Source organism: Mauremys mutica, chromosome 9, assembly GCF_020497125.1.
Source record: "Mauremys mutica isolate MM-2020 ecotype Southern chromosome 9, ASM2049712v1, whole genome shotgun sequence".
Lineage (NCBI taxonomy): Eukaryota > Metazoa > Chordata > Testudines > Geoemydidae > Mauremys > Mauremys mutica.
The window spans coordinates 22,723,850-22,736,818 of NC_059080.1; the positions used below are offsets into that span (position 1 = coordinate 22,723,850).

General features: G+C 43.1%; 1 protein-coding gene across 1 annotated transcript in view; it reads right to left on the minus strand.

Annotated features, from left to right (window-relative positions):
* LOC123376801 (rho GTPase-activating protein 20-like) overlaps positions 1-11,085 on the minus strand; it is a 94,072-nt gene extending 82,987 nt beyond the window's left edge. Inside the window, exon 1 of the mRNA XM_045029017.1 lies at positions 11,014-11,085. The gene's annotated coding sequence lies outside the window, so the exon portion shown is untranslated. The remainder of the gene's footprint in view (positions 1-11,013) is intronic.
* Positions 11,086-12,969: the final 1,884 nt, after the last annotated feature.

Sequence of the window (12,969 nt, forward strand, 5' to 3'; positions counted from 1 at the left end):
GTTCATACCTAGAGATCTACACAGATCATTTGGTAATTCAATAGTAATATAATAAAATGAACCTGTGTAATCTATAAAACTAGAGTGGGGGAAGGTGGGGGAAAAATATTGAAGATCAATTTTTTAATAGCCAAAAATGCCCAACATTTCATCTAAGAACCCATTTTGGCCAGAAATTTTTGATTTGGAAATGTCACCATAGTGTCTCATGGGAGTTGTAGTTCAGGGGCCTTGTACCCTCATTGTCCTCTATGGGTCATTGTCATCCTGCCTGGACTACTATTCTCAGGATGCACCATCTCCCGGTACTTGCTAAGCTGCATCATAGGATATGTAGTCCAGATAACAATCCTTACATATAGAGGAAAATGGAGGCATGAGGCCTCTGAACTACATGTCTTATGAAGCACTGAAGTAGGATTACAGAATTTAAAATTTCTTTTTTTGCGTCAGTCTCTGTCACCACCTCCCCACCCCCAATTTTGGGGTGTTTCCAGTTTTCCTACACAAAAACAGTTTTGAAGTAAAGTTTCTGGACTAGCATTATATAATTTCCATGCATCCCCATCCCTCAAACTTGGAAATGTGACATTAGGATAATTTTCCAGACCACTTCAATTATTTAAAAAGGTGTATATATCTCCAAGTTCTGACCTTGTGCAGAGAAAATGCTATGAAAAATTATTCTCACAGGATTTCCTGCCTTGTAGGAAGAAGGAAATATCAGGACTCTCATGACAGATCTGGTTCTCATAGGATTCTCAGCCCAGTTCTTCAGACGCCAATTCTTTCGAATAGGTTTGGATTAGAGATGAGTGTGAAGCAAACCCCGCTGAACTGTGGAAACATTGGAATCCAGATCACAACCCAGAATCCTGCAGCTTGGGTGTTTCTCTAGTTCTGATCAGTATCAGAATTGAACGCCATATCCAGCCCTTTTAAAGTTTGTGCATTGGGATTGTATATGTGTGGGTGCAATTTGTGTGACCACATGAGTTTCTCTCGCTCCTGGCTTTACCAAGGCAGCTTAAAAACTTCACTTGAAAAATAGCTTCTTGGGTTACCTTGAGAATAACTCAGTCAGCAAAAAGTGATAAAATACTGATTAAAAAAATGTAGAGCATAGACTGAGGCAACAAAGATAAACAAACTAGAAATTCATTTACAGGGTGTGCTTTGGAAGCAGATGTCCCAGCAGCAATCAGTTTTTCTAAGAATGCTGTTCCTTTCTGCCTCCGGCTTGGGGCCTCTCATTCGGTCACCTTTGAACAATATTTTAGCAGGTGCAGTCCTTTTCCTGTGCTTGTTATTGCTGCGAAGACCGTGCTGGGAAAGGGCTGAATGAAATGTTTATGCATTTACCTGCTGAGGGACAGGACAACAATGCTGAGCTGAGCTTTGTCTCCAGTATCAATACTTGGGAAACGGTAACTAGGATTTTGACACCAGATTTAACTGATACTCTGCCTCAGGTTCAGAGTTTGCAGTTTCAGATTCAGTTTTACTTTTTTAGTATTTAAGATGCTTGATACTTCCACTCCACCGTAGGTAAGCAAAATAGCACATGCACAGTATATACACCCCTCTCAGTTCATTGCTGTCCATGACCATATCTTGTTTTTTACATTCTGTAGTCAACTCACCTTGTGATCTCAGAAGCTTAATAATGGTTCAGTCTGGGGAACCTTACTCATATGTGTAAGACTTGCTCATGTAAGTGCTTTCATTGATTTGTTGGATTGGGATCCAAGTTGAGCTAGGTTGGTACTTGGAGGGGAGATTTCCAAGAACCATTTAGAAGAAAAGCTGGCAATTCCTCTGAGTTAGTGTCGTAGCAATGTTCGAGTGTGGTGCTACTGTGCACTATGGTGCTGGAGATGCCATTTTCTTATTAGGTATAAAATTGTGGTGTTAAACATTTGTTATAATTAAAGACAGCGTAGCACTTTCCACAAGTATAGGCAGGTGTTAACCCTAGTGTCCTCCTGGAAAAATTTCCACTTGGCCTAATTCAGTGCATCAAAAACTCCCTTTTAGGGCCGTCAAGCGATTAAAACAATTAATTGCGATTGGGCATTGTTAAAAAATAGAATACCATTTAAGTATTTTTGTATGTTTGGATTAATTTATTAATTTCAATTACAACACAGAATACAAAGTGTGCAGTGCTCACTTTATATTTATTTTTATTACAAATATTTGCACTGTAAAAAACAAAAGAAATGGTATATTTCAATTCACCTAATACAAGCACTGTAGAGCAATCTCTTTATAATGAAAGTTGAACTTACAAATGTAGAATTATGTACAAAAAAATAATTGCATTCAAAAATAAAACAGTGTAAACCTTTAGAACCCACAAGTCCACTCAGTCCTACTTCAGCCAATCGCTCAGACAAACAAGTTTGGTTGCAATTTGCAGGTGATAATGCTGCCCCCGTTTTGTTTACAATGTCACCTGAAAGTGAGAAGAGGTGTTCACATGGCACTGTTGTAGCCGGCATCGCAAGACATTTACATGCCAGATGCGCTAAAGATTCAGATGCCCTTCATGCTTCAGCCACCATTCCAGAAGACGTGCGTCCATGCTGATGACAAGGGCCGTCCTTACCCATACGCAAAGTACGCAGCTGTACAGAGCACCAGGAAACTGCGTGCTGCTCCAGCCCCTGCCCCGCCTCTTCCCGCCCCAGCCCCACTCCTTTCTGCCCCTGCTCCTCTCCAGCCCTGCCCCTGAGGACTGCAGCAGGGCCAGGCCTGCACTCACTGGCAGTGGGAAGTGCAGGGACCCGGCCTCAGCCGTGCCACCGGTGAGTGCTGGGGGGCAGTTCACCCTGCTTCCCAAGCCAGCCCGCCTCCCCCCGTGGAGGCCTGAGGCCCCACAGTCCTCCCCCTGAGGGGGGGGCTGCATAGGGCCCCAGATGACTGGTGATGCTCGATAACAATCCAAAGCAGAGCGGACCGATGCATGTTCATTTTCATCATCTGAATCAGATGCCACCAGTAGAAGGTTGATTTTCTTTTGTGGTTCGGGTTCTGGAGTGTTCCGCTGGAGTGTTGCTCTTTTAAGACATCTGAAAGCATGCTCCACACCTTGTCCCTCTCAGATTTTGGAAGGCACTTCAGATTCTTACACCTTGGGTCGAGTGCTGTATCTATCCTTAGAAATCGCACATTGGTACATTCTTTGTGTTTTGTCAAATCTGCTGTGAAAGTGTTCTTAAATCGAACATATGCTGGGTCATCATCCAAGACTGCTATAACAAAAAATATATGGCAGAATGTGGGTAAAATCTAACAGGAGACATACAATTCTCCCCCAAGAATTTCAGTCAGAGTTAATTAATGCATTTTTTTTAAAATGAGCGTCGTCAGCATGGAAGCATGTCCTCTGGAATGGTGGCTGAAGCATGAAGAGACATACAAATGTTTAGCATATCTGGCACGTAAATACCTTAAGAACATACATAACATAAGAATGGCCGTACCGGGTCAGACCAAAGGTCCATCTAGCCCAGTGGCCAATGCCAGGTGCCCCAGAGGGAGTGAACCTAACAGGCAATGATCAAGTGATCACTCTCCTGCCATCCATCTCCGTCCTCTGACAAACAGAGGCTAGGGAAACCATTCCTTACCCATCCTGGCTAATAGCCATTTATGGACTTAACCACCATGAATTTATCCAGTTCTCTTTTAAACGCTGATATAGTCCTAGCCTTCACAACCTCCTCAGGTAAGGAGTTCCACAAGTTGACTGTGTGCTGCGTGAAGAACTTCCTTTTATTTGTTTTAAACCTGCTGCCCATTAATTTCATTTGATGACCCCTAGTTCTTGTATTATGGGAATAAGTAAATAACTTTTCCTTATCCACTTTCTCCACATCACTCATGATTTTATATACCTCTATCATATCCCCCTTAGTCTCCTCTTTTCCAAGCTGAAGAGTCCTAGCCTCTTTAATCTTTCCTCATATGGGACCCTCTCCAAACCCCTAATCATTTTAGTTGTCCTTTTCTGAACTTTTTCTAGTGCCAGTATATCTTTTTTGAGATGAGGAGACCACATCTGTACACAGTATTCAAGATGTGGGCGTACCATGGATTTATATAAGGGCAATAATATATTCTCAGTATTATTCTCTATCCCCTTTTTAATGATTCCTAACATCCTGTTTGCAACGCTGTTTACAAAAGTGCCATGTGAATGCCTGTTCTCACTTTCAGGTGACATTATAAATAAGAAGCAATCAGAAGTATCTCTTAGGAGTCCAGTGGCACCTTCAAGACGAACAGATTTATTTGGGCATAAGCTTTTGCGGGTAAAAAAACCCTCACTTCAGATGCATAGAGTGAAAGTTACAGATGCAGGCATTATATAATGACACATGAAGAGAAGGGAGTACCTCACAAATGGAGAACCAGTGTTGACAGGGCCAATTCAATCAGGGTGGATGTAGTCCACTCCCAATAATAGATGAGGAGGTGTCAATTCCAGGAGAGGCAAAGCTGCTTTTATAATGAGCTTCCAGTCCCAATTCAAGCCCAAATTGATGGTGTTAAATTTGCAAATGAATTTTAGATCTGCTGTTTCTCTTTGAAGTCTGTTTCTGAAGTTTTTTTGTTCAAGAATAGCTACTTTTAAATCTGCTATAGAATATCCAGGGAGATTGAAGTGTTCACCTTCAGTCTTTTGTATGTTACCATTCCTGATGTCCGATTTGTGTCCATTTATTCTTTTACATAAAAATACATACATTTGCAAGTTACACTTTCACGATAAAGAGATTGCACTACAGTACTTGTATGAGGTGAAGTGAAAGATACTATTTCTTTTGTTTATAATTTTTACAGTGCAAATATTTGTAATAAAAATAATAATATAAAGTGAGCACTATACATTTTATATTCTGTGTTGTAATAGAAATCAACATATTTGAAAAATGTAGAAAAACATCCACAAATATTTAATACATTTCAATTGGTGTTCTATTGTTTAACAGTGTGATTAAGCGTGATTAATTTTTTTTCCTTGCAGTTAATTTTTGAGTTCATCGCATGAGTTAACTGCGATTAATCGACAGCCCTACTCCCTTTTCATGTAGATACAGTAGTGTGCTTCACCCTTACATATTGTTGCTTGAGAGCTTGTGGATCCCACTACAGTGGGAGAAATGATCACTTTAGTAACCCTTCCTTATCTCGCTGGAGGATATTTTTAGGCTCAATTAATACATGCAAAGTGATTAGATATTTTTTATGGGACGAGTTTGAAGTACCAAGTTCATTTGTTTGATCCCCTGACTCTACCAATCTTGTCATAAGAATGATGAACTGCCCTCAAGCTATTTTTCTGGCACGTTAGGCTCCAGACTTCCTTCAGCAGCAGACACGTGGGTCTTATTGTTCAACTGATTTTCTTCTTGAACAACAACAAAAAAAGTCTTTACTGCAGCAGATGTAAGGAGGAAAATATTCCTCTCCACATTTGTTTAAATTCAGGTGTGTTTTGAATATGATTCCAGGGCCACAATGAGGTCTTTGTCTATTGGTCAGCAGCTTGATCCCCAGTTTCCAAGACTAGATGGCAAATCCTGACATTAGCTTGGTAAGGCAGAGTACCACACAGTCCTTGAACCTGTTAAGAGCTTGTTCTGTTCACACCATAGAGGCATGCAGCATGTAAGCTTGACCTCTTTTTCCATGGATGTGAGCTAGTAGGGGATGGGAATATTGAAGTAGGTTCCACTAGGGTACTAGGAGTGGCTGTATGAGGAACCAAATAAAAAGCAGACTCAGGTGAGGGGTTTTCCTTCCCCCCACCAAGTTGCCACAGTGACTATCTGTGCACCTCTGCCATCTACCTGGACAGAAGGTGTTAGACCTGCTCATATGTACATCAGTTTCCTCTGCTGACAGAGCTAGTAGATTTGTTAATTTAGGTTCAGAGTGCATTGGGTTATATGTCTGTTAACTGCTGCCCAATATGGATGTGAGAGTCAACTTGCTTCTGGATGCTACGCAGGTTGGCTGAAATTGTTGGCAGAAGTTCTCAGCAAGCTTTCAGGCCATATACTCCCTGTACTGGTATTCCTCTCCCCTTCCCACCCAGTTAAAGTGCTACATATTTTGCATGACTGAGAACGTAAGCAATAGTGTTATACTGCAACTCTTACTCATGTGAGTCATTGTGCTGACTTCAGTGAGGGGGCATTGACATAACCAAATAGAACTGCAGCAGTGCACCCAACAGCAATGTTATCAAAAAGATGAATGTAAGAGCAACACCAGGATTTTAGTGGTATTGACTCCAGTTTTATATATGTTTTTATATAATGCTGTGCACATGATCAAAGCTCACACAATCTTTTATGAATTTTCCCAGCTTCAGGCTGAAGCTAGCAAAGGCTCTGCCAGGCTAAAAGGCTCCTCCCAGACCTGGAATTCACTGGGGGAAAAAAAGTCTCCTTGGGTGCCTTATGGCCAGACCCTGCAGCCTATACTCACCCAAGTTGTTCCATTGAAAGCAGTGGGATGATGCACATGAAGGGCTGCAAGATGGGACCCACCATGATGATGGTTAATAGAAGGCACAGAACTTTACAGGGCAAAAAAATAAAAGCTCCATCCCCCTGCCCCAAAGCTTGGTCTAATTCAGACACACACAATGCACGTGAGAACAGATAAAGCTAGCTGAGTTCAGTGTATTTAATGACTCAGAAAGCCTTAATGACCATGACAAGTGGCATGGCAGTACAGTCAGCAGGAGAATCAGTGTAGAGAGAAGTGGGTTTTAAGAGAGCTTTGAGGAGCAAGACCATTCTCTAACTTAAGGCTCTTTTACAACCTTAATGTACCAGTCAATATTTGTCTGGCTGACCAATTCGAAGGAGAGAAGGGTTGATTTCAATTAAAGTGGCTTAACAAGAGGGGGAATTGTATTTACATGACACTGACTTTTGCTTCTCAGTGGAAGGTCAAGTCTTAGATGACTAAGACGTCCTTTTAAATAGGTTTTGTTTTAAAGAAGAAAAAACACATTTGAGGCCCAGGGTGAAAGAGGATTAGATCCCTTTTAGCCACCCCTTGGGCTATGACTGCCAGGTATCTCAGAGCGGGCTTGTCCACTGCAAGTTTCTCTCCTCTGATTTTAACTACATTTCTCTCACCAGGGTGAAACCTGGGAGAGACACTATCCCATCTACAGTTGCAGTCAAAAGAGGTAATGACACTAGAAAACAGCACTCATGCTGTGGCAGCACCACACTACATCTCAGGCTAAGTTTGACAGAACCAGACACTTCCTCGTCAAGTGTCTGCCCTGGTCTATCAGGCTAGATAGGCCCTTGGTTTCATCCAGTATAACAATTCCTATGAGAGGATCAGTACTGACACAGGAGACCAGCTTCATCAGAAGTAGATAGTTTTAAAACCATAATTTACATAGCAAGTGACATTTCCGATTTGTTAAAATTTGATACAGTGCCAAGTTCTACATCCACAATAAATAAGGGCCACATTTTCAGTGGAGCTCGCCCTGGCCTTTACAGGCAACTCAGGTAGTTTGAAATCTGCATGCAATCAAGAAATGCAAGCGAGCTGCATGCCCAAAGTTGCAAGGATATTTGCTGTGTTATGTATGTATTTAGTTTTAGTGCTCCAAAGGGTGCAGAACACTTTACAGCACAGATGCAATGGCTAAGGTTAAAAGAGAGTAGGGGATACGCAGGAAGAATACAGTTGATAAAGATCACTTGAAACGTTTAGCATGGAACAAATCTATACCTCATTAAAATCAAAGGTCATACCCATGCCTGTCACGTGTTTACAAGTTAACTCAGTCTTTTTTCTCCTGAGTTTTTGCATTACATACTAAATCACATTGTTAGGCGTGTGTACACACATACACACACACACCAGCCAAAAATGGTTAGAGATGTTGAAAGTCTAAATGTTTTGGCAAAGGCCCTTTATCACAGTGATTCACAACACTTGTTTGCCAGTCAAACTGTTAGGAGCAAGTTGTCCTGGAAACCAAACAAGTTTAGTATTAAGTGACAGGTGTTTATTAATAGGTGTTTTTTATTTCTCCCAAGCAGCATGTTGCTGGCTTAGCTGCCCCATCAGAACCCAGTCAACTTCTCAGCATGTTGTTGGACAGTTCTCAAAAGATAGGTGAGATGGGCCAAATTCCTCCCTAGTATTGTGCTGTTGTCTCTAACTGTAGGTCTTCTGGGAGGTTCAGGAGTGCTGGGACACCAAATTTCATCTAGGAATAATCTCTGGTGGCAAAGCAGGTGCACCATGGCAGAAGCAAACGCTGTAAATGCTTCAGCTGCTAGCACCTTGGGGGACCCCCAATATGCATTCCCCAACTGTCTTTAACCACTGCTCTGCCCCCATAGCCCAGACACAGCCTTTGTGACCCATTGTTCCCCCTCTGGCTTCCAACTTCAACAGAATCTGCCCCAGATGACCATCCATCATTTCCCTGCAGTGGAAAAGAGAAGCAGCAGGTTCATCCAGAGAAGATTTGCCACGTGCCCTCGGCTGACTTTACCACTCAGAGGGCTCATTGCAACTTTGCTGGTTACACCAAAGAAGAATATGGCCCTCGAATGTTTTGCCCATTCCTGGATAGCGCCTTGAGCCAGCACTCTCCACAAGAACCCAGTCCGTGCCTTGACCTTTTGAAGAGATCTTATGAATCATTTATTGGTTGTGACTATGGCTGAAAGGCAAGGTTTGAACCTGCCGTTTACTATACTAGAGACATCTGCCTTTCAGTTGCCCAACACATCCCGAGAAAAGAAAGCTTTGAACTGTTACCCTATTGCACTCTCTTTTCATAACTCCTCAAGAAGGCGGGCAAACACCAGAATGATGGCCTACCCAATGCCAGAAGAACCTCTAAAATCTCTGCATGAGAAAGTTGCACCTGTATAGCTTGAACTGGCTTTTTAACGGATATAGTTTGATCAGTGCAAGAGGATGTGTGGACGTTTCAGTATAGGAGTGGGTTATTTCAGTATAATTAAGGCTGTAGCCTAATTGTTCCCAAGGCTAACCTGAAATAAACCACTCTAAATATGAAATAAGGCCAAAATCCTGCAAACACTTAAATATGTGATTAATTCCACTGCTGTGAGCTGCTCTATTGAAATCAATGGAGCTAGTCATGGTAGACAATTGAAGCACATGCATAAGTGTCGCAGGATTGGGGCCCCAGGAGTGTCCACAAAAGCTTTTTGCATTGGTAACTATGTCAGTTTCAATTCAGTCCTGAAGTGATACAGATGCAGTTGTCTTGGGTAGACAAGTCCCAGCCAGAGAGCTACATTGAACTCAAATCCAGAAACCTGTGCACTATATTCTGAGATTCTGTGACAATAGAATGTGCTGCAGATTTTACCGTTCAGCAAAATTTAAGTTCTCTTTTAAGCAAAGTGTATCAGAATCAGGTCTTACATTTCTATCTCCTGGGACTGGGAAGATACATTCAGTTCGCACTCAAAGAGCTAGCTGCTGCAGTGCTGCCTTGAATCTTGATGCAGATGGAAGAATGGTTCTGACAGAGAAATGAAGTGCCCATTTCACCTCAAATGCATGTTAAACCTGAAATCTAGTGAGGACAGAATAAGTGCCAGCACTGTTAACTATTTAACCAGCCAATGTGTTAATCTGTCATTGCTGAATGCAGTGGTAGATTTTAAGGCAAGCAGTAGTAGAACTGTTAGTTGCAAGGGGGAGTGGGGGGGAGAGATTGACTAGGGGTTCAAGCTCTGCAGCAAGTTTCAAGCCACCTCTGACTTACGGAGAGAGAAAGATGTTTCCCCTCTCCACTGTCAAATGCCTCAGCAACCTCCCATGCCTTTGTAAGGCCCCAAAGCCCCACTTCCCTACCCACCTGCCAAAACCTTCCCCCAGACAACTTCTGTTTATGGTTCAATATGGCAGTTTCCACCAATATCCTTAGAAGACCTTATCGAATTAAATTTAAGTATGTTTGGGGTCCATTGTATTAATGGAATGGTGTGTGTATTATTGTGGGCCAGGGATTGTATACAATTCCATACAGGAAGGTGAACCCAGCTCCTCCAGGAGCTAAGAACAGTGTGTGTATGGGGGCGGGGGTGTGATTAGGCTGTAACACCACCTGGGGGGCTCTCATATACTAGTTCAAACTGGAGTCTCCATAGGCCAACAGCCAAAGAAAGGACTTTTGGGATAAATAGCTGGAGTTTAAACTGACTCAAGGTCTTCTTTCTTATCCAGCAAGGTGATGGGGCCTTTTGTTAAGCCTCCCACACGCCCAATCCTTCCTGGGGACGGTTGGAAGGACTTCAGCCTATTAAGGCCCCATAAGGCTTTAGGATACACATAATAACTTTGAGTTTCTCTGTAATGCTTGTATCTTAAGCATGAGTATCCTTGCTTATAATGTGCTGTGTGGTAACTTAACTGCTGGCAGTTGCTTTGTTCATAGACCTCAAAGAGAAAGCAGCATGCAGGAACTAGCTTGTTTAGGAAGTCTGGTTTGCTGGAAATATCCCAGCATAGGCTGGGAACTATGGAGCCTGGGTAAACCCTAATCAGAAGGGGGGAGGGAAGAGAGAGAGAGAGGTGGAGGCCTATCCCCACATGAGAGGGCAACCAAGGAGCCAGGAGCTTAGAGTGGGTGCCCTTGAGGGACCAATGACAAGGAATACAGGTGGAGTTGCCCTGAACTCTTGACAGTGTAGCTCAGCATTGTGAATACATAAATCTGGAATACAATTGTATCACACTCTGCATGGTCCAAGACAGACAGCAGGGAAAACTCAAGTAGGGTACAAGAGTTCACAGGGTTGATTGAGGCAGTTCCCCACACACCCTGGGCAGAGGATCCCCTGCAAGTCTTATTAGGCTCATCAGGCCTCTCCCAGCTGGTACAGCCTGTCCAGTAGTCTCTTTAGAATCAAAGAAAGGAAATGTCCCATGAGGAAAACAAACTCAGTAGTCCCATGCCAGGCCTACCTTCTTCTAGAGGGCTCTAGCAGTCTGCAGAAGTTCTAGGCTAGTCCATTTCTCACAAAACCAGAGCTCCATTCTCTTTCCTAGCTACACAGTTCTCCTCTTCCCTTTTTAACTTCCCCTTATTACCTGAGAGTGAGGGCAGGTGTAGTAGGGCAGGGCTGAGTGGGCCCACAACAGCTCGTTAGCCCTTGCTGGCTCAGTGTGGGGTTGGTATACCCCACCTCACCAATGAAGACTGAAAATTTTGGTCTAGCGTAAACTAAATTGAATTTTGTCTCACATTCAGTCACAAGGAATAGGGTACTGGTTATATAACTCAGGTTTATTGTTAATTTAGTGAAAAAACTACTTTATTTATTAGAACTCAGTCTGAAGTGCCAGAGAACTCAGGAGGTCTGGCTGCAAACTGTATATCCAGCTTCTCATGGGGGTACGTGGGGCCTTGCCCAAAGCTTGCTCCCATTACTGTGTAATCATCACAGTGATGACTGCTGCTGGACTGAGGACTGCAATTCTGTTCCAAGCCATGTAGGCTCCTCAGGGTGACTTCCAAGAGCATGTATGCAAGGAAAGAATGAACCATATAACTCAGGGCTGCCAGCCTCTCCATCCCAGCTCTTCCCATCTCCATTTTGGTACATGGCCCAGGTATTCTCAGATAGTTCTCAGGAGCGGGAGGCAGCACAGCTGGAGACTATGAGCCATAGCTCAAAGCTTTCAAATGGATCCCAAAATAATCCAGTTGGTTCTGCACGCTGAACAGCCAATTTAACAGCTATAGTATTGGGCCCTCAAATACAGAGGCATGCAGGCTCCCATTAGATTGTTTAGTATAGCAGCATCTCAATGGCTCAGGACCCCACAGTGCCATGTCACTATGAGATGAGATTGCAATGATGCATCCTGATATGACTTCACCTTTAGAGTACACAACATCTTTGCAAGTTCTGTTCTTTCCCCTTCCTCATTCAGGACTCCTTTAACCCAGGCATGTTGCTGAGGACCCACAGCATTGCAGTGCTTGGCTTTCTGATTTCCATTCACCAAGCAATATCACCCAGCAACTTGCAGCTGCACTACAGGGCAGTGAGGCCAGAAATGGTAACTGGGCTTCCAGCAAACAGAAACAGGACAGCCAAACAATAACTTGATCACTGCCGGTGACTAGAGTGACCGTGGGCCAGAGACGGATGCTTCTGTGCCTTCTCCAGATGGTTGCAGCAGAATATGGGCAATTTGCTTTCAAGAGGAAAAACAAAACAAAACAAAACAAAAAACCCCCACATTCTAAGTCCTGGTAAAAAAGGAACTGGTTTATTTATTTATTCATTCCCCAAATCAAGTAATTGAATAAAAATGGGAAATTAAAATTGAAATTTCATGTACTTGGAGTTGCCACAGAACTTAGCCTGATTTGGATAAGCATAAAAAGTGACTGAGGGAGTTGGGGAGGAACAAGAGACACTCACAATAGAGAGATGATTTTTTTTTCTACTGTGGTAATAACCAGTGCCTGTTGTGCTGGGCACTCTACAAACAGCTAGGGAGAGGCAGTCCCTGCTCTGAAGAGCTCATAGTTGAGTTTAGATGGAGGTGTCTGAAGATGGCACCCTGGATTGAGACAACCTGCACTTGGGGAGGATGTTTGGACCTCGTTCTTGAGTTTGTGGTTACAGAGTATCTCCCTAATGGGTCTCATCTGGAAGCTTGGAGCTGAACATCCCTGAACCTGAGCAGAGTTCTGACCCAGATCCCATTCCCCTGGCTTAGACACATGCATGCCTACCTGCAGACTGTAGAGTCCCAGGAGTCTTTCCCCATACCTACACAGGGGAGCTGGCGTTCAGACCTAAGGGGAGTCTGGTTTTGAGCCTTTGCTTCAGAATGTGGACAGAAATCTTCAATAGATATTTCTGTTCTGCATTTGGGACAAAGCAGGAGGATGTCTCCATCCCA